The 26,278-nt window shown below is 36.4% G+C and overlaps 1 protein-coding gene across 1 annotated transcript in view; it reads right to left on the bottom strand.

Annotated features, from left to right (window-relative positions):
- Positions 1-26,278, bottom strand: part of CFAP47 (cilia and flagella associated protein 47) — a 7,413,452-nt gene that overhangs the window by 4,265,164 nt on the left and 3,122,010 nt on the right. The gene's annotated exons all lie outside the window — the stretch shown is intronic.

Raw genomic sequence — 26,278 nt, forward strand, 5'->3', positions numbered from 1 at the left:
GCAACATGCAGGAAATCTTGTTGTTATAATCAACCTTATTAATGACAGTCATGCCTCCACCCTTGTCAGGTTTCATAAACCTTAAATTGTTGTCACTTCTCAGTTGTTCTAATAATAATTTCTCAGTCCTAGTTAAGTTAAAAAATTTTGGTTTATGTTCCTTCAATATCTGGTATATTTCCTGACAACATATTTTTTCAAAAGTATTCAACAGTGGATGCAACGGGGGATTAAAACAGCTCTTCTTCTTCAAGGATGAAGGTGTTCCACCCGTATAAGTGTCTCTAATAGAGTCTTTGTATAAAAGGCTCAAGTTTAATTTTCTTACAAAGAGCTTTAACTCGGTTAGAGTGTCACTAATTCTTACTTTATTCGAAGGTACAAATTTTATACCTTTCATAAATAAATGGAACAAATCTTCGTTAATATTAATACCTGCATAATTGAATATTCTAAAACCCTTGTATGTATAAAGCAAACCATCCAATTCAGATCTAATAATCCCCGAATCTACAAACTCTAGGCCTGGACCACTGTCTATGACTGGGGGTAACTGTTCTTCTTCCAACTCGGATGTCCCCTGTAGTTGTTTTTCCTCCCCCCTCCTCCTTGTGCTCCTAAAAAAACTTGTTCTTCCCTAAAACTATTTTTGTGTTGTAGTCTAGCGGACCTTCTAAGTGGGGGAAATTCTGAATCATAATGGTTATTACCACCTCCCTGTCTATCCGTACGCATTGGACCTCTTGCTACTCCCTCATTGGCCTGAGAATTACCAATAGTGTTCTCACCATCACAATATGCCTTAGGCAAAGGGTATGCAATATTATGTTTGGATTCATAATCATCCCTGAGCAATTTTTTCTTTTTCCTATCTATATTAATACCAACATCATGTTCAACTTTATCAAACATATTATTGTATCTAAAATTAATTTTGTTAAAATTTACATCATTCAAAATATAATTATTAAATTCATCAATTTCTTTTAAACGTCCATCAATTCTCTTGTTATTAATCCTTATAATGAAATCCAACAATTCCAAACCGTGCCTGTCGAACATTTCCAACAGTTCACAAACCTCCTTTTGCCCCATCTTGAGGCCATTCGGAAATTTAAAAACACGCAAGCCTTTTGGCACCCTTTTCTTTTCCACACATTCCTTAAGGTATGCATTGTCACACTGTAAACCCCGAACTTTATATAACTTAGACTCAAGGGATTCTAACCTTGAGTCCAAAGTGTCCGTAATGTCACCAGTCCCATTTCTAAAAAAGCCGTAGTCCGCTTTCTTCCAGTCGCTCAGGCGATCACAATTTTGATAAAAAACACAGTTTCCGCCTCTACTGGAGTTTGCGTTATTCATTGGTCTTGTTTCATCAATAATTTCCAAGTTTCGCTGACTCAAATTGCATCTATTGGAGGTGCCCTGAGAAACCTCTCTTACATCCCTTTGTGCGAGTAAGTTCTCACTACCGGAAACCGGAAGTGGTGGATTTTGTAAGCGGACAACCGCTTCTTGTAATTCGGACACTTTATTAGTTAGATTCAGAATGAGCTGCAACAGGCTATCGCTGTTATCCTCACCCCTCTGCCCACAGGGAAAAGGAACTGAATCGAATTCATCCTCAAAGACAGGGGATAATTCGTTGGTATCCATAGTTAGGTCGAGGAGGCTACAACACACCGTAAAAAACACAAACCAGGAATCGGTGTCAGAACAGGTGAAACTCAAACAAAATATCCGAACAAATTCACCTCGTAGCCAATGTCCTCCAACCTCAAGAACACAGTTTATTGTCACAACACAAAAACAACTAAAGGTTAAGCGCTTTCGTCAGTTGACTTCATCAGAACAATGGTCGATGAAAAAATGCACTCTTAAATATCTGCCAATACCTCAAATTGAAAACAATTAACCAATCGTCATAGCAGAACAGTTCTTAAAGAAAAAAGGAGGGGGGAGGAAAAACAGCTACAGGGGACATCCGAGTTGGAAGAAGAACAATTACCCCCAGTCATAGACAGTGGTCCAGGCCTAGAGTTTGTAGATTCGGGGATTATTAGATCTGAATTGGATGGTTTGCTTTATACATACAAGGGTTTTAGAATATTCAATTATGCAGGTATTAATATCAACGAAGATTTGTTCCATTTATTTATGAAAGGTATAAAATTTGTACCTTCGAATAAAGTAAGAATGTGACACTCTAACCGAGTTAAAGCTCTTTGTAAGAAAATTAAACTTGAGCCTTTTATACAAAGACTCTATTAGAGAAACTTATACAGGTGGAACACCTTCATGCTTGAAGAAGAAGAGCTGTTTTAATCCCCCGTTGCATCCACTGTTGAATACTTTTGAAAAAATATGTTGTCAGGAAATATACCAGATATTGAAGGAACATAAACCAAAATTTTTTAACTTAACTAGGACTGAGAAATTATTATTAGAACAACTGAGAAGTGACAACAATTTAAGGTTTATGAAACCTGACAAGGGTGGAGGCATGACTGTCATTAATAAGGTTGATTATAACAACAAGATTTCCTGCATGTTGCAAGATGAAACTAAATACGAATGTGTGTCGAAGAATGAAATTAATATATCCTATAGGAAGATTAGGTTATTACTAGAGGATTCATTATTTCAAGGGGCGATTAATGAAGAAATGTATAATTTTCTGCATATTGAAGAACTATTATACCAATTGCCTTTGGGATACCTAAGACTCACAAAAATGTAAGTGATCCACCATATAGGTTAATTATTGCTGGTCATAATAGTGTTACATACCCTTTGGGGGTGTTTGTGGACCGTGTTGTTAGGAAAAGCTTGTTGCCCATTGAGCACATATTGATAGACTCCTGGGATTTTCTAAAAAGAATTAAGAATGAATATTATAGTAATGAAGTGTGTTTTTCCACTATAGATGTTGTCGATCTATTTACTTCAATTCCACATGAGAAGGGTTTAGAGTTCTTCAATGAGGCATTGGTTGAAAAGACTAATTTAGGTAATACCATGATTAATTTTATTATGGTCTTGATGGAAGTCATTCTAAAAAACTACTTTTTCATGTCTGAAGGGGGATTTTTTTGGCAAGTTGTTGGTGTAGCAATGGGTAGCAGTTGTGCCCCCCTTTTTGCTAATTTAGTTATGTATAAATGAGAGACAAACTTTATTTTTTGGAGCCCATTTACAGACAAGTGGTTGGTCTATCTTAGGTTTTTAGATGATCTGTTTATTTTATGGAAGGTAGATGGTTCCCATGGAATTTTTTTGAAGTTTTTAAATGATAGATGCGAGTATTTTAAATTTACAGGTTTCTTCGGGACCTCCAAAATTAACTATTTAGATGTATATTTATACAAAGATCTTGGAAAAAAGGCTGTTTCCAGTCTTGTATTTATAGGAAACCGACATTTTCAAATGATTACCTTGCCTTTTCCAGTTGTCATCCCTACTATGTTAAAAGGAACATAGTTAAGGGACAAATGGTCCGTGTTGTGAGAATGTGCTCTGAAATGGATTTTGTGATCTCTGAAACAGACAAGTTGTTTGATATGTTTAGAGCTAGGGGTTATCCTTTGAAGTTTGTGAATGACATTAAGGCACAAGTGGTTAGGGAATGGGGTTTGAGATTTAAACCACTACTTGGTATCACTGAGACTACCCCTGTACAAGATTGTAACAGTGCTTTGGACCATACTAAATCTATGGTGTTAAGTGAGGGTGAAACATCTGTCCAAGTTAGAAACATTATTTCGAATAACTGGAGTATGTTTAAGTGTAACCAGGATATATGGTCCACTGTTGGCAACCAACCTTCTTTTACTTATAAGGTTAACAGGAATTTAAAAAGTCTATTTGAAAATCATGGGCAGGCAAGGAAAGCTAACAACAGGGGGACTACTAAATGTGGTGCCTGCGATTATTGTAAACATATTATTAGAACCTCTTCGGTGCTGTTGGGACCTTACAATATTGAAGTGAGTTTCAGAACAGGGACTTGTAATACTTTAGGAGTTGTTTATTTAGCAGTATGCCAACTGTGTAAACAATATTATGTGGGAAAGACGGAAAGAAAGTTATGTAGGAGGATTTATGAGCACCTATATAGTATTTCTAAAAATGATAAAAAAAAATGCACTATCTAAACACATTCAAGCTTATCCTGACCATTTTTTTCAGTTCGGTATTCTTGAAGTGGTAGGTAAGGATATAAGAGGTGGGGATTGGAACAACCAACTTTTAAGGGCAGAAGCTAGATGGCAATTAGAATTGAATGCCACTGTCCCACCTGGTCTAAATGACCATGTATGCATTAAATCTGAGCTTAAATTTAGAGCTTATAAACTGTGAAAGGCAATATGTCTTTTGTTTTAGGTTCTATTACATCTTACTATATTATATTTCTACAGTTTGGTATTATATTTATTGTGTTATTATTATGAAATTTTATATATATTTTTTATATGTGAGGTTAACAACCCATTTTTTTATTACCTATTTTTTCTTTAAGAACTGTTCTGCTATGACGATTGGTTAATTGTTTTCAATTTGAGGTATTGGCAGATATTTAAGAGTGTGTTTTTTCATAGACCATTGTTCTGATGAAGTCAACTGACGAAAGCGCTTAACCTTTAGTTGTTTTTGTGTTGTGACAATAAACTGTGTTCTTGAGGTTGGAGGACATTGGCTACGAGGTGAATTTGTTCAGATATTTTGTTTGAGTTTCACCTGTTCTGACACTGATTCCTGGTTTATATATATATATATATATATATATATATATATATATATATATATATATATATATATACATCCATGCACCTTAGTGAAATAATAACAGTATATTTAAGCACAGATCATTTTCACCTCTCAGAAACACAAGTTACATACTTACCATAACACTAGAGCCCTTCATCCTGGTTTATCCGATACAACTGCTGGGTTATTGAGCTGCTTGTTGGATCCAGTATGGCATTACTAGTACTTCACACTTGAGCTTCTTTAAAACTTTTCCGCTCCCACAATCATCCTGTGTACCATTCCTTCTCAGATCATGTTTGCTTCCTACTACAGACTACTGATGGTTTGGAGGATAAAATGAGGTAGGAAAGAAGAGCTTCGGGACCATCTTTCAGGTCCTTAGGAAATTACAACTTTGAAGGGGGAATGAGAGAGGAGTGTCTTGTTAGACAGACTCGGATGAAAGGATTCTGCATTATACTAAGTACATAACTTCTATATCCTATTCATCCAGCCGATCTGAGCTGAATGATGGGTCAGAATCACAAGCTACCTACTGCTCTGGGTGGCAAAGTGACAACATACCCTTCGGTGTTGAGGCTCCAAAGGAAGCCCTGGACCTGGATAATATCCAACTTATAATGTTTTGCAAAGGTATGGAAAGTAGGCCAAGTTGCTGCAGAACAAATTTCATACATAGAAGAGTTTTTTTAAAAGGCTCTGGAAGTAGTGATCTGGTGAAATGTGCCTTTGGGTGACTGTCAAGGACTTGTTATGAAATACATATACAAAGGAGATCCAGTCAGATCACAGTCAAGACAGAGTAACTTTATGAACTTTCCTTCCTAGTCTACTGGGATTGAATGAGATAAATAATTTTGAATCTTTCCTGAATGATTTAGTTCCTTAAAGATAACATTTTAACTGGCTGTGAACATCTAGAATATGAAGAAGTTCTTTCATTGTTGGTATGGTTTGGAAAGAACAAAAGAAATGCAAAGGATGATTCAAATTAGATTCTGAAATAACCTTGGGGATGAAGAAAGGGTTAGTCTGGAGGGATTACACTGTCCTTATGAAAAATTAGATGAGATGGAGACGAAGACATTGCTTGTAATTCTGAATTTCTCACATCAAAAACAGAGTTTTCCATGATACGTATTTTAGCTATGCAGAATAAGAGAGCTCAAAGGGACTTTAAAAAGGCATTAAATAGATTATAAGAAGTTATTAAATGTGAATCAAAGCCATTATGATAGTTGGATATGGATTTCAGGTGAATATGAATAGTAGAGAAACTGGAGCCTGAATCAAATAAATATGAAAAAATATTGAATTTCAGCAATAGAAGCAAAACAAAGGTCAATGTGTTGGCTATCTGCCAAATCAAGAATCATTTCTATATGTTTCTGAATGGTCTGAGTGGATTTTCTGGGGGATGCAGAAAGCATAGAAATGACATTCTGAGATAATGAAGAGTTTATATCCATTATCGGAATTGGAGGAAACCAAGCAATCTGAGACTGGGCAATTTTGGATGAAGATGTCCAGATGGGTGAAAAAGAAGTCCAGAACAAGGATCTAAAAGCCATGGGGATATCAACAGGCTAGTCATTAACAAGCAAAACCAAATAAGCAGTGATCAAAATGGGGCAATGTGGAAAACCTTGGCTTTGAATGTAGTTGTTTTCACAAGAATATAGACACCAGGGGAAGAGGTGGAAAGGCATAGAGCACTCTGGAAAGCCACTGCCTGACTAGATCATATTTTGGAGACTGCCCCATGGAGAAATTAGGATGAAGAAGCTGCTGCATTTTGTTTTGAGTGGGGATGCAAATTTTATTGTAGCAAGGCTGAATTCAGGGGCTAAATATCTGCTATGTTATGACTGCATTGAGAGATCACTCATGAGGCATCAAGATGAATCAGCTAGGTAGCTGGAGTTCGTCCTTCCTGGAATATGCATATTCAGAAAACAAAGCAAGGTGATCAGCTATTCCCAAGCCCTCATTGCCTATTGGGTATAATTTGTTTTTTGCCTTGCTTGTTCAAATATAAGACTACGGACATAGTTTCATACGTGAATACTAGGCTAACTATCATAAAAAGGTCTTTTTTAAGCCTAGCTAATAACTCAGAGTCAGAATCAAACCCTGTAATGTGTGCCAAACCCACCCCCATGTTGTCTGTCTACCTGGAAATCACTCCTGAAGGTAGAAGGTCTTGGAATTTCTGCAGTATTAGGAGGACCACTCTAATCTCCAAGATACTCGTGAAAACTGGCCTGCATTTGATTCCAAGTTCCTTATAGCTATCTCTCCTCAAAATGCCCCTCACCTCAAAGCACAGGCATCCATGATGACTACTGCATTTGGAAGTCGAATAACAAAAGGACTTCCTGCATGAAATTTGGAGGAGCTTAGCTACAATTTCAAATGAATCTTGACAGCTGACTGACAGTGACTGGAATACAGGGATGGTCCAAAATTTGCGATCACTGGATTCTGAACAGCCACTGAGGAATACGCATGTTAAAGTGAGTGAAATGTGCCATGACTATTGTGGATGCCATTAATCCAAGTGCACAAAGGTGGAGATGAATAATTCGTAAAAGTATGGACAGAAAGTCTGAGTAACTGAACTTGTTTGCAAGGGACATTCATTATGCACTTTGTGGTGCCTAGATGGCAACATTGGTTGACAATATGATTTTTTTGTAATTTACAGAAAAAAATAAGGAAAGGCAGAGATATAGCAAGTAGTCTTTTGCTTCAATAAAAAATTATTTGGTCACAGCCATGAAGAACCAATCATCTAAATATGGGACACCTGGATCCCTTTGAGTTGCAGATGGGCGGCAACTACTGTCATGCACTTGGTAAATACACATGGTGACTGTGGTGAAGGTGTCAGGCAGGACTCTGAACCAAAAAAAGATAAGGTTCTTAGCAAAAGCACAGAAATCTCCTGAATGCTTTTGCAATTTTGATGTGGAAGTAGGCATCATGAATATCTATTGAGCACATCCAGTCATTTGCCTCAGGCAGAGCAAAAGCACTTCACCTTTGAGCATTCTGAAGGAGATTTTTTTAGTGTAAAGGTTTAAATCACTGAGGTCTACAATGTGCCTGAGGTTACTGTTTTTCTTTGAAAGTAAAAATAATCTTTAGTACATTCTGATCCTCTCCATACTGGTGGGACCACATTTATGGCTCTTTTTTCTAAGAAAAAGGAGAATCTTTCTTTTGATCACTTTTCAGTGATGGTGTGGTTCACCTGGAAAATGAGAATAATGCTTTATACAAACACTTGTAGTGTACTACATTACTATACTACTACTACTACTGTACTACTGAGTTGTACTGCTTTCAAAAAGTTTACTTTTACTAGTTTAGATATAATAAATGAAGATTTGAGTGTTGGCAATTTTAAGAATAGGGTAGAGAAGGGAGAGGCTGAGTGGCAGTTTCAGTTAGCTACTCACCTTCCACCTGGTCATAATGACAACCTAAATATAAAATGTTTGTTACCAGATAGAAAGCTGACTATTTAATACAAGGACATTAAAGGGTTAAAAAAGTTTTTCCCACATGCTTTCCAAGGTGTCTTATTTGAATATTTTATTGGTTTTAATTGACAGTGTTTATTCATTGGCAGTTTTGAATTTTAGTCATGTATAAATAGGATTAATGTGTCTTTTTTGATTATTTTCTGATGAAGTCTTCAAACAAATAGTGAACAATAAAGGATTTACTGCACTAAAAAGTTTACTTCTGCTTAAGCTCTTCTTTCAGCACTTCCAGTGTCTGTTTTTTTAAAGCTGCAACTGTATTGGTTATTTTTGATATCCTAAAAACGTTCAGCTCTTGCAAGTTATGTTTTTTGTTTCACATAATAGAGCAGGAAAGTGTAGATGGCTGCTATATGCATGGCAATAAGGTGAGATATACCGTGTGTGCCACAGCTGTGGACTGCTGTTAGTGGGTTAGTCTTAGGTTCACCAAATCTAGGTGGAGGAATGAGACAGAGATCTACCTTTTTGCCATGCCTATTTCTTTTAGCTGCATAATATGCAGAGAAAGTGTATGCATAGCTAAACAGAATAGGGAAAGTGGGTCAGGGAAGGGAAGTAGGTTAAATTTATACATAGATGACTGTATGATACTCCTGGAGGATATGAAGGAAAATGTTGCCAGCAGTTTTGGATATTTTCAAGTTTTTTATAAAGTGTTTGGATTCAGATACTTCCCACTCTAGTCACTGAAAAATAACATGGGTGACGATGGTGGAATATAGGGCTATTGGTGTCACTGGGAAGAGAAAGTCATATTTAGAGGTAAAGGTTGACTCAACTGTGGAAGAAATTAGAAGAACTTCTTGAATTTGTGTCTAAAGTTAATGAGTTTTTTTTGGATAAGTGGAGTGCACAAACAGCTTTATAAGAAAGAAAGACCAAAGTAATTCAAGCACTGGGCACTTCACGTTTTACATTTGTTGTAGTATCAGAGTAGTTCTGCCAGCAATGAGGTACTGTATGAAATTCAGAAAGTATGTGATAGGTTTATCTGAATGGAAAATGGGGAAAGGTTAAGAAAATACAGACTGTAGACAGAGTATAAAGTGGGAAACAAGAAGTGATGAAAATATATCTTCCCCTTTTTTCTTTCACTTTGTTACATAACTTAAAATTCTCATTATAGAATTCCTGTACTTACTGTCACTTTTTAATTACTTTCACTGCATATTTTTTCTTCTGTATTTATTTCAAAATCTTTCTTTACTTAAAATCACTGTCATCATTCTTGAAAAGTTTTCCTTGTTATATATGTCTCACTTATGGTTTATTTGTTGGATTAAGAGGAACTTTATTTATTTAAAATTTATTTAATTGACCTTGATATGTAATCTATGTCTAACATGTTCTGCTTTTGCATGTTTTATATTAAGTGGAGCTTTCTTAAATCATCAATATTGAAATGTAGTCTTTGTTATATATGTTCTACTTTTGGTTTAACTGATAAATGGAGCTTTTCTCCCCGGGCCTCAGTTTAAAAATTGATTATTTGTCCAGTCAGACTTTCCCTGTAAACAAGTGTAAAATAAATAAATAAATATGGGACAGTCCAGATCTTGCAAAGTACGCCTGACAGTAAATAGGACTTTAAAAAAAAAAAAAAAAAAAATTGGTGGATGAAAAATAACCAGATAGCATGGATATTATCGGAGAGTCCGTTACTTGGACAGGTAGATAAGGGTTATATTTCAAATAAAGAAAGAAGTTCAAGGAACTTCTGGTACTTGAAGAGCAAGATGACCAAGAAGGACAAAGAATAATGCAGGCCAAGGAGATGCTTAAGGTAGTGCAACTACAGTGGGGAAAAAGGAAAAATATGTTGGAAAGATCAGTTTGAATACACAGTAGAGTGTAACTTTACATTTTGCCGACATAAAAGGTTAACTTAGATGGATAGTTGGTGACTAGGTATTCTTTGTGCTTCACAAGAGGCATCTGAAGGATGTGACACAAAAAGGAATTCATGTGAAGAGGCTTGAAATAAGACCAGAAAATGGGAATGGGTAGGTTGACTACAGAAACATAAGGAAACATATGAGGAATTATGAAAATAAGCAGTAGCTGAAATGGCTATTTGACAGATTCTGAAGAATGGGATTTGAAACCAGGATAAAATCTGGGAGGAAGCATAGGAGGTCTGTCCTCTGTGCTACAGAACCAAGAGAAATTTTACATAGGAAGCTCCTGCATGGACACTATCATAAGATGATTTGCACAGAAAAAGAGAGGTGCGAATGATTAGATCCAATCATGAATTGTGAGGGTCAAGATAATATTCACATATGCTTGGCCTGTGAGGAGGTAAAGCCTCTTTCAAAAATTGTGACCAAGTAATCACTTAAGACTAAGGAAGAATTCTATAGTAAGAAAGATGGAATAAGGTTAGTACATTTTTGTATTTGAGTTAAATAATCACAGTTGGTCAGGGCAATAAAGAGTGGAACTCATGATGTTAGTAAGATATGTTAAACTGAAAATAGCCAAGTACTAGTGGGTACGTAAAGGAAATAAAATAAAAACAGAAGGCAAATATTTGGTAAAGAAATTAGCTTGAGTGGCAGGAGATTAGAAGGATAAATTAGTATTTTCTAGATGGTGGATTCTAGGAGGAAGAGTGAGTTGATTAAAAGAACTGAAAACTATGGGGCAAGTAGTAGTAAGTCATAATGAAATTGTACAATGTAGGTTCAAAGGAAGAGGAGAGGGGAGGGGAGGTAGAATCATGAGTGCTTGCATTAATCAAGGTGGGAACAGGGAAGGGACAGATGTATATTTTAGAAATAAAACAATGGATTGAAAATATTATGGGAGTGAGTAAGAACAGAGTCATGGTCATGTGCAGCTTGCTTATTTAGCTAATATAAATGCAAAAATAGATAAAAAGGGAAGTAACCAGAAAAGTGGAGGTACATCTAACAATATATGGGGGGGTCCTCTGACATTTGTTAGTGATAAACAGGCATGGGACTTAAGTCATACTTCTCAACAGTGAGTCAGCTCAGCTGGTATAATGTATTAGGGTCTTTTTTAAGTAATATGGGGGTGGAGTAGTTGTTAGTCTTTATATATAAAAAATGTTATGTAGACAGTGTTTGTGTAAAGATATTTCAGATGTGCATTTATTCACTGATCAAATTCACATATTACCACCTTTGTGTTGTTACTGCACCCAATAATTGAACTGTTTGCATCATTTTTAAACTTCTGAAAATGGAATAAGATTTTTTAAAAACAAGTCGTAAGTCACTGTGTTGCTTTATGCTCTTTAGAAATATTTTTATTAACTATTTGTTCAAATCATTAAAACCGTACAAGAAAATATGAAACAGGGTAGTGTAAAGTAAGGAAAAAATACATGGAAGCAGTAACACCATCAATATAGCTTATGCAATAGCATAATATCTGATGATATATACAAAAACTTAACAAAATACATCATGCCTGTGTTACTTTATACTATGTACAGTTGCCCCCTGTTACAGGCAACCCACATACACTTTTAATGTGCATTTGTATGGTTCATGCATATTGTTTACATCATATACATGTACTTCAAAGCAACATCAATACAATAAATAGCAAGTTATCAGCTAAGGCATGAAATTTCAGTTTACTTCAAATGCATATATTATTTCTTTATAATAATTATATTATTATTTGTTGTGCTGAATCTGACAGCAAAGGATAAAAATATCTTGGCCCTGTTTGCATTCAGTGTTGAAGTAGTCAGTGCCCTTTATTCTTTGACAGAGCTTTAAGTCACACAAGGCAAGTTTATCTTAGCTGTGTTGATCACCACTTGCTATCACAAGGTACTATTCTGAGTTTATGAACGGTCACACAGCCTGAGTGATAATATACAGGACAAAGACAGGCAGCTGCTCTCTTCGGTGCACATTAATCATGAGCTAGCTCATTAATCATAATTTTAATGCATACAGCTGACACTAATGGAATGAATAATGCTAACAACAGATAAAGCAAGATACAATGCATGAAATATTCTGGGTGTAATAGGATTCCTTGAGTCTTCTGCAAGCATATCCTGAACTGTGCCATACTTGCACGTAGTTTTATCCTTACACGTATGTCTTTTTGGCCAATATTTCTTAAAAACAATAAAGGTTCTGTAAGTAAGAAATTATACAATGGGAGACGATTCAAAAGTGCATGTGTTTCAGGCTGCAGCATATGCATATATTTCAAAGCAGCAGAAATACCATAACAGCAGAATGTTAGCTAAAGCAGGTAATTTCTGCTTACTGTAGATGCATGTATTTCATGCATTACAGCATACCCAAGTAACTAGCAGTCAGTTGCTACAATTTAGACCACACATGGAGTGCAACAGCGCTCAAATTTGATCACAAATGCAATATCAGCTTTCAATTAGCACAATGGAAAGAATCTCAGAGTCATAGACAATGTAAAGTGCCCCAAAGAAACTCCTCATTAGAAGCTAATTACCATGTCACTGAAGCAAACACTGCACTGTTGGACCTGACCATACAAGTGTTTTCCCTACCAGCCCACGCATCGAGGTACCACAAGTATTCCCCAATGCATGTACATGCACACACGACTCCATGACACCTGTCTGTAGATGATGTAGGAGCCATGACCATTCCACAGGGGCAAATGCCATTAAATGCCAGCATTCATTTTTTTTCCTTCTAGCAAAAAAATAAATAATTAAAAAAATAAATGCAAGCACTCTTGTTATGTAGTGCTATTGTCATTTTCAGGGGACAGCACAGGGCTGATTTGCATTACCTGCTGTCCAAAACTGCTGCATTTGCATGTGGCACTTCATCAGTAAGACAACTCTGCAACCAATGCCAGCATAAAACAGTAGTGCAAGAGTGCTGTCTGAATCACACAGGCTTATCACAATGTAGAAACCTTCGAGTTAAAGCTTCTACACCACAGTAAGAGTTTATGAAACTAAAAGCACCTAGCCTAATTAACACTGGATTACCAACACTTGACATGTAAGGCATTTACTTTTAATTACTTAGTTTTTGACCAGCACATCCCCATTATTTGGCTTTAATGCATTTAAAAAATCCAAAAAAACAATGAAGTTAATGATCATGGAATAAAGTAACTTTGTAGTTGAGTAATATGCCCACAGTAAATCAAGTACAAAGCAATGTTATATTTCAGAGAAAGCTGCAAAAAATTACAGAAACTTAACATGCTATCTAATATTCACTATAGTTCTTTACAAGAACATTACTTTTAACTTCAGAATTTGGTTAGAATGTATTTGAGTTCCAATAAAGGCTATAAATTAACAAAATCTGTAAGCTCTTCTAAAGAAATGGTAGCAGAATGAAAAAATACACTTTCCAAAGAGATAACAAATATTAGGTAGTAATGTTAAGCCCTTCAAAAATGTAACTGAGAAATGCAGAACATTGTCTTTAACACATTACAGATTCCATGTGAATGGAACCCATGAAAAAGCAAAAGTTTCTATTGTAAGATTACAGCTCGTTACTTGCATTCTCTTTTACTGTTTCTCAAAAAAAAAAATCAGTGAAGGAATTAGTTTATATTATTTCATTGTTAGCCATGTGGCTCCTTTTTCTATTAGAAGACGAGGTAGCATTTCACATATACAAAAAGACAGCTGGGTATATGTTAGGTGTTTCTGGATTTTTTTCCTGAAATCATACTGCACAGACAACACACTTGTACTACACAACAAAAATGTAGTCCAGAACCTAGGAACTTGGGCTGGTAATTCCCTCTGTTTTGACCATCACTTGACAATAGCAGTCAGGAAATCTTTTTATTCAGCACATTTAATTGTAAAAGGAATGTCTTCAAGGTCTAAAGTAGTAGTCACACCCTTATTTTTATAACTGATCAGACCAATTACTGAGGATAATGTCCCCATCAAGATGTATCTAACTAAATATATATGAACCAATAAGGAAAAACCCTGATGGTTCCTAATCAAAAAAGTCACAGGCTTAAAATCTCTAAAATAACAAGGCAGGCTGGAAACTATGTCCATTTATTACATGTCTTATAAGATTTTGAGAGGAGATATCTGTCTCGCTTACTGAGCCGTAGTCTTGAACCACCTATATGTCTGCAAGAAAAATAACTCTATCAATATTAGAACCAGGGACCCAAGTATTCATCAACAAATAAAAAAAAAATTGTGGAGGGACAGATTTATAAGTCCCCACACCTCCCAAATCTCTGGAATAAACTTATCCCACATGTTAACTAGTATGACTCACTATCTTCCTTTAAACATAACCTAAATAACTGGATGGATATTCATACAAATTTATTCTAGGACTGACTGGTATGGCCATCCTGGAGAAGGGGGGTGCAACATGATGGAGGACAATAACAAAGTGTAAATGGTTATAAAACTAAATGTCCATGATCTCAAAAGCCGACTTCACACTTCTAAAGACTAGTGTGGTCTCCTTTCAGGCCCCCGAGCCGGCGGAAAACAATACTCTAGCCGCTGAATCACTTACAAACGCCTTCTACCAGCACCTGCAGGACTGCATGGATAAGGCAATCCCAAGCAAAACAAAGACTCTTTGTACCAAAGGCAAGCGTCCAGTCTGGTGGACCCCAGCCATAAACAAACTCTACAACAAAAGGAGGAAGCTACTACAAGATAGAGCAAAATCCTTAAAAGGTAAGACACCCTTGATCACTATAAGTAAAAAACTAAGAGCTCTCATAAAATCATCCAAAGCAAATTTCGAGAGAAAAATAGCTAAAGACTCAAAAGACAATCATAAGGCCTTCTTTAGCTATGTTAGAAACCTAGGAGGAAACTCCCAGATATGCTCAGAACTAGTTCAAAATGATGTGAAGATTACTGATCCTACAGACATTGCCAACATACTGGCTGACAAGTTCAGTGCAAACTTCTCCCCCCCCCCAAAAGGAGAGATATCTATACCAAATGAGTGCAGCCCCCCAAACATCTCCAACGCCCAAGTGAGAACTGCTCTCTCCAAAGCAGAAAGCACAGCATCCATGGGACCCGATGGTGTCCCCGGCTGTGTGCTCCACGAACTCAATGAGGAATTAAACCCACAGCTACGACAGCTGTTTAATCAAAGTCTTACCTCTGGATACGCACTCCAGGAGTGGCGCACTGCAACTGTGGTCCCACTTCACAAAGGCGGTGCCTCCACAGACCCTGGAAATTACCGCCCATTAGCTTGACAAGCCTTATCTGCAAAGCCATGGAGAGGATCATAATGGACCTCATAAATAAAGACATAGGGAATTTGCAGACTTTGGATCCAACCCAGTTTGGCTTTGTCAAAGGCAGATCATGCCTTTTAAACTTGGTTGACTTTTTGAAACAGTCACCAAAGCCATTGATGAGGAAAGGCAGTCCATACAGCCTACCTCGATCTGGCTAAGGCCTTCGATACAATACCCCACTCGGGTATCATTGAAAAACTCATCAGCTTAAATGTTAACCCATACATCACAAGATGGGTTGCAAACTGGCTGAGTGACAGAACCCACAGGGTCAGAGTTGCTGGCGCCATGTCAGACTCAAAGCCTGTCACAAGTGGTGTCCCACAGGGCTCAGTCCTGGGCCCACTCTTGTTTGGCATCTACTTTTCCAAAGTACAAGCAAACACAGGAGGGTTATGGCTGACAAAGTTTGCAGATGACTGCAAACTGGGCGCCATAGTAGAAAACACATCTGACACAGATATCCTTCAGAAGGGTCTCACAGAAATGGATAACTGGTGCCAGAGCCACGGCCTAAAGTTAAATGCCAAAAATGCATAGTCATACCCTTTGGGAAAAACAAGGTTACCCCTAGCTACCAAATAGGTGGCAATCCACTGAGCACAGAAGAAGTTATCAGGGACCTGGGGACCCAGGTTGATAGTAGTCTGTCATTCGACACCCATGTAGCTAAAGTAGTTAGGAAGTCCTTCTACATTGCCCACCTTATCATGAAGGGATTCTCATCTAGATCAAGGGAGGTCATAGTCTCCCTTTACTCATCACTCATCAGACCAATGATTGAGTACAATGCCCCATTCGGAATGTATCTGACCCGACACTTGCAGCAGCTGGAGAGGACACAAAAGTTCCTCACCAAAAGGATAAAGGGTCTCAAAAATCTGTCCTATGCTGCCCGACTGAAAGAACTCCAGCTCTATTCAGTCGCTTACACTTGCTCAGAGGTGACCTTTGCCTAACATACAAGGCCATGTCAAACCCAGATTTGATGAATATGCTTCACCTCAAAAAATCTAGATCCATCAGAGCCACAAGGGCGGGAGACTTGAACCTCGACACGGCTATTAATAGGACGTGCTGGAGGGATAGATTCATCACCCAAAGACTCCCTATGCTGTGGAACAAAATCCCGGTACATGTGAGGCAGAGCACCTCGCTGGCCTTGTTCAAGAGAAATCTTGACCAATGGATGGGAGATCGCAGATATACCCCAGGAATTACCTCAGTGTCACTGCTCGACAGAGGCACAGCAAAATAATGGGTATAGTTCCCCATACTAAAGGGGTGGCGTAAGCCACAAAACTATGGGCTAGGCTTATAAATGCCCTCGGGCAGATAGCCTAGTATGAACCTATGGACTTGGAATTGTAAGAAATCAATAAAATATAGGTGTTAGTTTAATAAAAAAATGCAACTTGTGTGTCAACATAAATGTTAGTGTCATTTAGTTAATAGTTGTCTGCACCGTCTAATACTAGCTGATACGTCAGTTGGTTAAAGAAGTGAGGTCTAAAAAAGGTCAGGACACCATATGCAGCAATGGGTGTGAAATGGAAGTATACAAAAATTGCATTGAAGGCTTGAATGAGTTATTTAACAATATTTAAATTACAAAACTACTGAGTTCCTTGTGGAGAAGAATTTTTCCAAAGCAAATATATATAAAAAAAGAAAGTAAGTTTTCTCTGTAAAGGGATCTAGTCATCTGTCTGAATTTATTTATTAATCATTTGGTTCACCTCCTGCTGACTTCAGGAACCTTCAGTACCAGTTATTTATAATCCCATCCACTGCAACTCCAACACCAACTATCTAGAAGACTCCTTAGTCTTTTACCAGGAGATATCCTCTACATAAATGTCCATGATCCATTTACAGGCTTTAGGGGTTTTACCTGTCAGGTACTGCACAGTGTGATAGGTAAGGCAAGGCATCATCATTCAGTGTCTTGATCAGGGTTTTTTTTCTTAACCCAATGACCCTCCAATAGCCTGCTAACTCTATAATAGGCTCACTGAGTTATGAGATGACACCACAGCATGTGCCTTCTTTGGACTCTTAGAACAGTCATGACTTCACAGTCTCTCCAGGACATCCAGCCCATCAATCTCTCTTAGTCATGACCTTCACCAAGGCCTCAATGAAAGACTCACCCAGTGCACTCCCTCCTCAGAGAATAGACATGACCATTCTCCCCGGCTTGCATCATCAAGTACTCAAGCCAAGTAAATGAACTCAGGTCACCGGGGTTGAAGTCAAGGCTTTATTCCTCTATGCCACCAGTGAGAGTATCTGTCTGAATTTCTGAGCTCTATAGGGACACTGTCGAACAGATATTCTGTGAAAAGACCTTTTTGAGGAAGAAACATTTTTATGTCAGAAATGGCAGCTGGATAACAAAGCTTTTGTTGTTGGATCATCGTTTCTCCTTTTTGTTCCTAGGACATTACAAATTGTGATGTATGGGAGCCAAATAGAAAGGCTCCTGTACCTGGGATATGTAAAATCAGAGCCTTAAGGCATTCAGGTAGATTTTCAGAAGTTAGCCATGTGTATCTTCTTAAAACAACTTGTGACATTGTGGGTCAGGATGTTGCATCTACAGTTATCATAACTGCCCACATTTGCAGTGAAAACAATTAGCTTCTTCTGTTTTAACATTTGCTATTGGTCATCTTTTAGTTTGGAAAACAGCAAAGAACTAATCAATTCTGACAATTTTCATGGCACAGTATTCTGTCAGGACAACATGTTAACATGTGATCTTCACAGTTTTGAACTCTTATTCCTAGCATGATGACTATATAAACTATTTTTCAAACCAGTCCAGCAACCTACAACCTACTCTCTCAAGTAAAGGATAATGACTCTTTAGGGATTTGGAAATTCTAGGCTCCTCTGATCCAAATTTAACTTTTAAGGTTTCACCATCTAATTTTAGATTATAATAGTTTTTTTGTCAGATTTATACTTAAAGTCAACAGAACTGTGTGCTGGTGGCCATGTATCAGGAGATTAAGATCTATAAAAGGAATGAAGATGTTAATAAACTGTAAAAATCACTGAAAAAACTGATCACAGGTAAATCTTTTAGCCATGTGACCACAGTAATATACTAAATGAGGATCTAAGGAGAAGGAGAACATTTTGTGCAAGCTCAATAGCACTAATTTTCAACATACAATGAAGAGGTACAGCTGACAGACTGAAAGGGGATCAACTGTAACTCTGATATATAAGAACAAAAGAAAGTACAAACTCATTAGTTTGATATCTCGTTTAGGGATGGTGATGGAAAGCTTCATACAGGGTGTTCTACTGGAAGAGTTAGCTAAGAGCAATTGAGGAAATATAAACTACATGTTAATGTGCAACTAAATATTTTACAATGTAATAATTAGTACTTACAAGTTAAGAAATTTATGAGAATTTTAACAGTGCGCATGACATAGTGAAAAATGAATTGCTGAAAATGAAAATAGGGCAACTAAGAACATCAAAACAAACGCTTGGTTTAATGGCTAACAGGTGGGTTAAGTGGTAGTGGTGTTTTAGGCTACAGGGTATACAGTGTTGTGTTAAGATGGAGAACACACAGGACATCTGGAAACCTCATATCCAAGGAATGCACCAAGGATCCCTTCTGAGAGCACATTTCTAACATCTATATCCTAGATATAAATACAGGTAAAAAGTGTCCTATACATTTTATGTCAATGCCTTTATGGTTAGTAAAATGTTAATAATTACAGAAGACCAAACGACACTACTGTTAAGCTGGTTAAAAGTGAATAACAGGAAACTGAATACTTATAAGGTAAAATAATGACATTTAGCAGAAAGAAATTAAATACAAGTTTATTCTTAAAATAAACAAACAGAAACTATAACACATTTAAAAATTATGGGCATCGTTATACCATAGACGTTTACATTTGGAGAACACACAGAACATTTTATACCTGACTGATCTAAAACAATCAGGTATAGTTGCACATTTATGACATAAAGATCCCTAAAGATTATGAGAAGGTCCCTGAAGAATATGATCAATGTGTACAATAGTCTTACAAGAAGCCAGTTAGAATATAAAAGCATCTCATGAGTGTCACTATTTAACATCTCAGAAAGACAATAAAACACAGGTAAAATACACTGTGCTGATAAAGGGAATGAAGAACTTAAATTTCAACATGAGGCTAAAACTTCTAGGTTTATATTCAGGAAACTGAAAGTTGATGAGGCAATTTGATAAAAATGTAAAAGAAGTATAGTGATACATATCTCTGGAAATGCTTAGGGCCAAACTGGAGACTTATATCATAGATTCATAGGTAAGCACTAGGCTAGCTGCCCTCACAGGCCATTCTGAGCCCAGCCCTTCTGTGCTCAAAACAGCCCATTCCATTTGGTTACAGATTGGCCCCACCCATCCATGGTCAGCAACCATACATTACCCCCAATAAGAACAACTGGGATCACACCATAGATACCATGAGAGGACCCATGCATGGGAAAAAGCACACAGGAACTGCATCTGTCCACCATTAGCACATGGGGTAGCCCTGGGACAAACCCTATGTTTCCCATCCATAGATTCAAGCTGCATTTGAAAATGGATAGAGATAAGCCCTGTTTTATGTGGATGGGAAAGCTATTCCATATTCTCTGCAAAATATATCTGTCCTTCCAAACCATTCATTGATGTTTCAGAAGAGGTTTTGATCCCTGGTCTGGGTATTTCTGATGCCATTTGACTTGCTAATGTGCAGTCACTTGTCAGAAATGGGTCAGAGGATATCTTGTTTGCCAGACACTGGTCATCTCTTAGTAGTCTGCAGGATACAGAGTATAATGACAGGGCTTTGAACTGGTCCATGTAGGACATGTTGTTTAGGTCTTGTATCATTTTAGTAAGTTATCTCTATGAGCGTTCCAGTTGTTGAATGTGTCTGGATAGACACATGCCAAAGGGGGCATTATAATCAATGACTGGCCTAATGAAGACTGAGTAAAGGAGGAGAATGACACCCCAAGATCTCCACATAATCCTTTTGTTTATAAGCTGTGCAATACAGAGGGACTTTGTTACAACAATAGACACATGTTGATCAACAATTAGATCAGTGTCCACAAAAGTTCCCAAATCCTGAACAACTGGGTCAAATCTTAGGGGTGTACTGAACTCCCTGGGGAAGATGACTTCCCAAAGAATGCAATAATGCATTTTTTGGCATTTAGTTTCAGACCATGATTTTGACACTAGTTATTTATTTGAGACAGACCTTCATGCAGGATGGCTAAGTCATCTAAGGATTCAATGACTGCTCCTAGCTTGTAGTCATCTGCAAATTTAGTCAGCCAGAGCCCTTTGGTATTCATGTTTACTTCACAAAAATAGATGCCAAACAGGAGAGGTATAAGAGAATTGTGAAGGTGAGGAACTCTTTATAACCAGATATAAAACTGCCCTGAACTTGGAAAAATTGCAAAAAAAATTTTGTACATGCCTTGAAAAAATGCTTTGACAGCTAGGCAAGCTGAATGTACATCTGTATGTACCTATACAGTATTGTACATGTGCATGCATTTGGGTTTACACAGTTTAACGTATGTATTCCCTTCAGTTTTTCTTCCACTTTTACTTTTTTCTGTCTTTCATAAATATCAACATTTTCAGATGACTACCACTTAGTAAATCTTTGCTTTGATTAATGTGTTTATGCTAATTTTAGAAGGTTTAATGTGAAGAGTGCCACTAAAACTACAGAACTGTTTAATATCATCACAGAACCTGCTGGACAGTATCATGGTAGACTGATGCAATAAAAAATTGACTTGCTATTAAAATGTTGTCAATCAAAATGACGAGTGCTGACATGTTGAAATAAAGGGGCTGAAAACACTGAAGAAGAGCGAATCTTCAAGATTGCTCCTCTCCAAAAAAACTTTTTTGCAGGGTGAGCAAGCCCACCTGCATGCTATGTGGGGCCAAGCCTCCCACACCCCCCAAAGTTATATATACCAACTCTGCTCCGAGATCACCATACCTTGGAGAAAAGGCAATACCTTGAGAAATGGCATCTTGGACTTAGTATATGTAAGTCCTTTCTTTCAGCTATTCAGTCTCTGTATTTTGGGGCTTGCTCTAATGGGTACTGACATTTGAAATGGTTAATGAAAAAATCTGGTTGATACCTAAATAATTCTGAAGAAAAACTCAAGAAAGAGGAGTTATTTATTTCTTGAATATTCAAAATATGAGATCTTAAAACTTAAGGAAATGTTTCAGTATTGTGACTGACTCCTGAAAGATATGTATCTTTTCAGTGTGCAAGATATGACACCTATGATATTATGTATCCAAAAAACAGATTGGAATCTGTGTAAACTTTGTCAACAGCAAAAAAAAAAAAAGCAACAAAAAATTGTAGAATAAAGCTGGACAGCGAAGACAAGAACTAAAATAATGTATTAAGATACAAAGCTTTCAGGTTAAACAACCCTTCTTTGATGTAATATAAAAGACATTTAAAAAACTACATTTTAAAGAAAGAACAAGACACAGCCAACCAATCACAAATATCAAACAAGCAGCTACCATAACTTCTTAAAGTTGTATGTTCCATCACATTTGAATCAAATATAACAACTTGAGCAACAATTTAATCATCTAATTTAAAATTGCAGTTGAAATAATATTTAATACGACTGTAAACATAAAAATATCAGTATTAAAAATAATTAAATTCATTGATACACTGATCATAAAATTACTTAAAAAGTTTTTACATATATAATTATACTTTCATCTGCTTCTCCCTCAGTATTGGTTTAATGCTTATGGAAGCATTAAGACCAGGGTTTTATTAGCATTCAATCTTAAAATCCATTTATACTCTGCAATTTCTAATTTATGATTCATATCATCACCTCTCATATTATCTTGAACTACTTGTACAACTCTAAAGTTAAATATATGGTGCATATCACTTTCAATATGATGTTTAGACAAAGCATTAGTTTGCATCATGTAACATCTCATTGTAGGAATGTTGAATTATTTACTTCCTTACCTATTGTAATAAGTTGTATTAATTTTATTTACCTTATTACTTGCCATTTTTCCAAAACATTAAGGTTTAGTGTCAGTTATCATCTTGGAATGGTATTGTTTGCTATGTATTACTGTTATCCCTTATTGATAAGATATTAAAATGTATACTTGCTTCTGGATTTGTATAAAGATTTTTCCTTTATACTGAAAGGAATTGTTTGTGGTAGATGGTATCCTGAAATTGCAAACACAAAATTAAGCATCTGAAACAGTCCCAAAGCTGAATTTTAAGTCTGGCTTGCTAACAGTACATACAGATTGGATTTGCATAACTGTTTACTAAAAAAACTGTGAGGTAGAATGTAAAGTACTGCAATAACTTAAATTCTTAAAATTACTATTCATAGGAGGGACTCTATTTGCAAAACCAAATGCTGCATTAAGGGATGGAATGTTCTATTAAGAAATCAAAGTCAAAAGTAGGCATCTAAAAAGATTGTCTGCGTTTTTAAGATCTTCTATCAAAGATAAATTCTGGGGAAGAAATTTTGAAAACTGTAAAGAGAAAGTTTCATGTATAAATAAATATGAAAACATAAATTATAAAAATTGTTATCTTCTACTTGGAATGGCAGATGAAAAAATTATTCAGACATTCAACCCCTTTCCTTTTGCAAGATAGCCCTTGGACCTAAATTGCTACGTGCAAAAGTCCATAGCTGAGGAAAATAAAATTTACCTACAATATAATATAAAATCAAATAAAGATTTTGAAAAAAAATTACCTATAATGGTCATTCAAATGTGCCAACACGGACCTCTACTGGCTAACTTTTGAAAGAAAATTTGTCTCTTATACTGGACATTTATTTAAAAAAAAGTTCTTGATAAAAGATGGTGAAATAGCCACATATAAAATGGAGCAAAAAATCTCTGAAATTCTAAGATGTTCAAAATTAGAATTGAGAGAACTGCCTACTTCATTTGATTTCTTAAGGGACAGACAGGGGTAGCCACCCGATGATATGAACCTTGACTCTAGATGATTGTCACTATTTAGGTGACACCCTGACCCCATGTGTAAAAATGGGAAAGGAGGTTTTGGATGGATGGAGAAGTAGAACCAATGTTGAAAGTGACATAGGTATAAAAGAAGCTGCTTATATAGATGCATATTTTAGCTGTACCAGCTTTGACAGAAGCTCAAAAGATAGCTTAAAGGTAGACTGCATATCCTTTTTTTAGACAATCAGAAAATTCATTTAGACAGACTCAAGAAAGCCTGTTAAGAATTGCTGAAGACCAGAAGCTATACTGAAAAATATCTTCTTTCTGCCATAGGATTCCATGAATTTGTTGACTATCACAGATTCCTGATGCTTATATAAAATGTCTTGAAACTTTCCTCATTTACACTCCAGATATGTTTTTGACAAGATACACATTTAACATTTTTGCCTAATATCATCTGTATACTGTTTAAATGAAATACACGTTAGACTGATTACCTTTATGGGCATTGCTTAAACATACAATGTGAAGCAAAATTTTATGGGAATAGCAGTCTACTACAAGCACATTTACTACAACATTCATAAGATATACAGAGCTGAATATATATATTTTTTGGTTTTAGAGTTTGTACTGTTAATTGTTGCTAAGATCTCTGTTGAAACTGTTGTCTCCCTGTTTTGAGAGACTGCTTTCCGTCTATCTGCAACTATACAGTGCTGAGTATATTTTTTGGTTTTAGAGTTTGCACTGCTAATTGTTGCTTAGATCTCGGTTGAAACTGTTGTATCCCTGTTCTGAGAGACTGCTTTCCAATCCATCTGCAAATATACACAGCTGAGTATATTTTTTGGTTTTAGAGTTTGCAATGTTAATTGTTGCTTAGATCTCTGTTGAAACTGTTGTCTCACTGTTCTGAAAGACTGCTTTCCAATCTATCTGCAAATATATAGAGCTGAGTATATTTTTTTGGTTTTAGAGTATGTACTGTTAATTGTTGCTTAAATCTCTGTTGAAACTGTTGTCTCCCTGCTCTGACAGACTGCTTTCCAATCTATTTGCAAATATACAGCGCTGAGTATATATTTTTTTGCTTTTAGAGTTTGTACTGTTAATTGTTGCTTAGATCTCTGTTGAAACTGTTGTCTCCCTGTTCTGAGAGACTGTTTTCCAATCTATCTGCAAATATATAGAGCTGATTATATTTTTCTGGTTTTAGAATTTGTACTGTTAATTGTTGCTTAGATTTATGTTAAAACTGTTGTCTCCCTGTTCTGAGAGACTGCTTTCCAAACTATCTGCAAATTTACAGAGCTGAGTATATTTTCTGGTTTTAAAGTTTGTATTGTTAATTGTTGCTTAGATCTCTGTTGAAACTGTTGTCTCCCTGTTCTGAGAGACTGCTTTCCAATCTATCTGCAAATATACAGAGCTGAGTATATATATTTTTTGGTTTTAGAGTTTGTACTGTTAATTGTTGCTTAGATCTCTGTTGAAACTGTTGTCTCCCTGTTCTGAGAGACTGTTTTCCAATCTATCTGCAAATATACAGAGCTGAGTATATTTTTTTGGTTTTAGAGTTTGTACTTTTAATTGTTGCTTAGATCTCTGTTGAAACTGCTGTCTCCCTGTTCTGAGAGACTGCTTTCCAATCTAACTGCAAATATACAAAGCTGAGTATATTTTTTGGTTTTAGAGTTTGTACTGTTAATTGTTGCTTAGATCTCTGTTGAAACTGTTGCCTCCATGTTCTGAGAGATTGCTTTCCAATCTATCTGCAAATATACAGGGCAGAGTATTTTTTTTGGTTTTAGAGTTTGTAATGTTAATTGTTGCTTAGATCCCTGTTGATACTGTTGTCTCCGTGTTCTGAGAGACTGCTTTCCAATCTATCTGCAAATATACAGGGCTGAGTATATTTTTTTTGGTTTTAGAGTTTGTACTGTTAATTGTTGCTTAGATCTCTACCAAAACTGTTGTCTCCTTGTTCTGAGAGACTGCTTTCCAATCTATCTGCAAATATACAGAGCTGAATATATTTTTTTGGTTTTAGAGTTTGTACTGTTAATTACTACTTAGATCTCTGTTGAAACTGTTTTGTCCCACCCACCCTCCCTATTTCTGGCTTGTAGTTTAAATTTGGTGGCTTTTGTAGTTGCCTGCCCCACTGTAGATTTGATTTGGGACACTCCCCCAGTCCCATCTCTTTACCACATTCTACCTAATAAACTCTTTCTGCACTTCCTTTTAGTCCTTTTTAATTTAATTACATTTGTTAAACTGTGTTTAGTCTAATATTGCTACATACTCAAGTGTGCTAGCTTTCACAGCACGTGAATTGTTTTTATTACTTTTTTAGCTACTTTTTTGTAAAAAAAAAAAAATAAAATAAAAACTGTAAGCCTGTTTCCTACCTTTCCTGTAACTAGTGTTCCATATAGAGATTTGCTGTATCCAGGACTGTATGTAAGCTTCTGAGCCCCCTCCCCCAAAACTTTCTGTGTTGGAGGGAAGCCTTCTAGCTTATCAGTGGGAGTGGCAAGCACTAGGTAACCTGTCTACCACATAAGGAGTGGTTCTGGCCCAGAAATTCTAGTTACTGGCCATTTGGGCAATCTCTTCCGTC

This window comes from Protopterus annectens, chromosome 5.part0, assembly GCF_019279795.1.
Source record: "Protopterus annectens isolate FY-2018-M chromosome 5.part0, PAN1.0, whole genome shotgun sequence".
NCBI classification, from domain to species: domain Eukaryota; kingdom Metazoa; phylum Chordata; order Ceratodontiformes; family Protopteridae; genus Protopterus; species Protopterus annectens.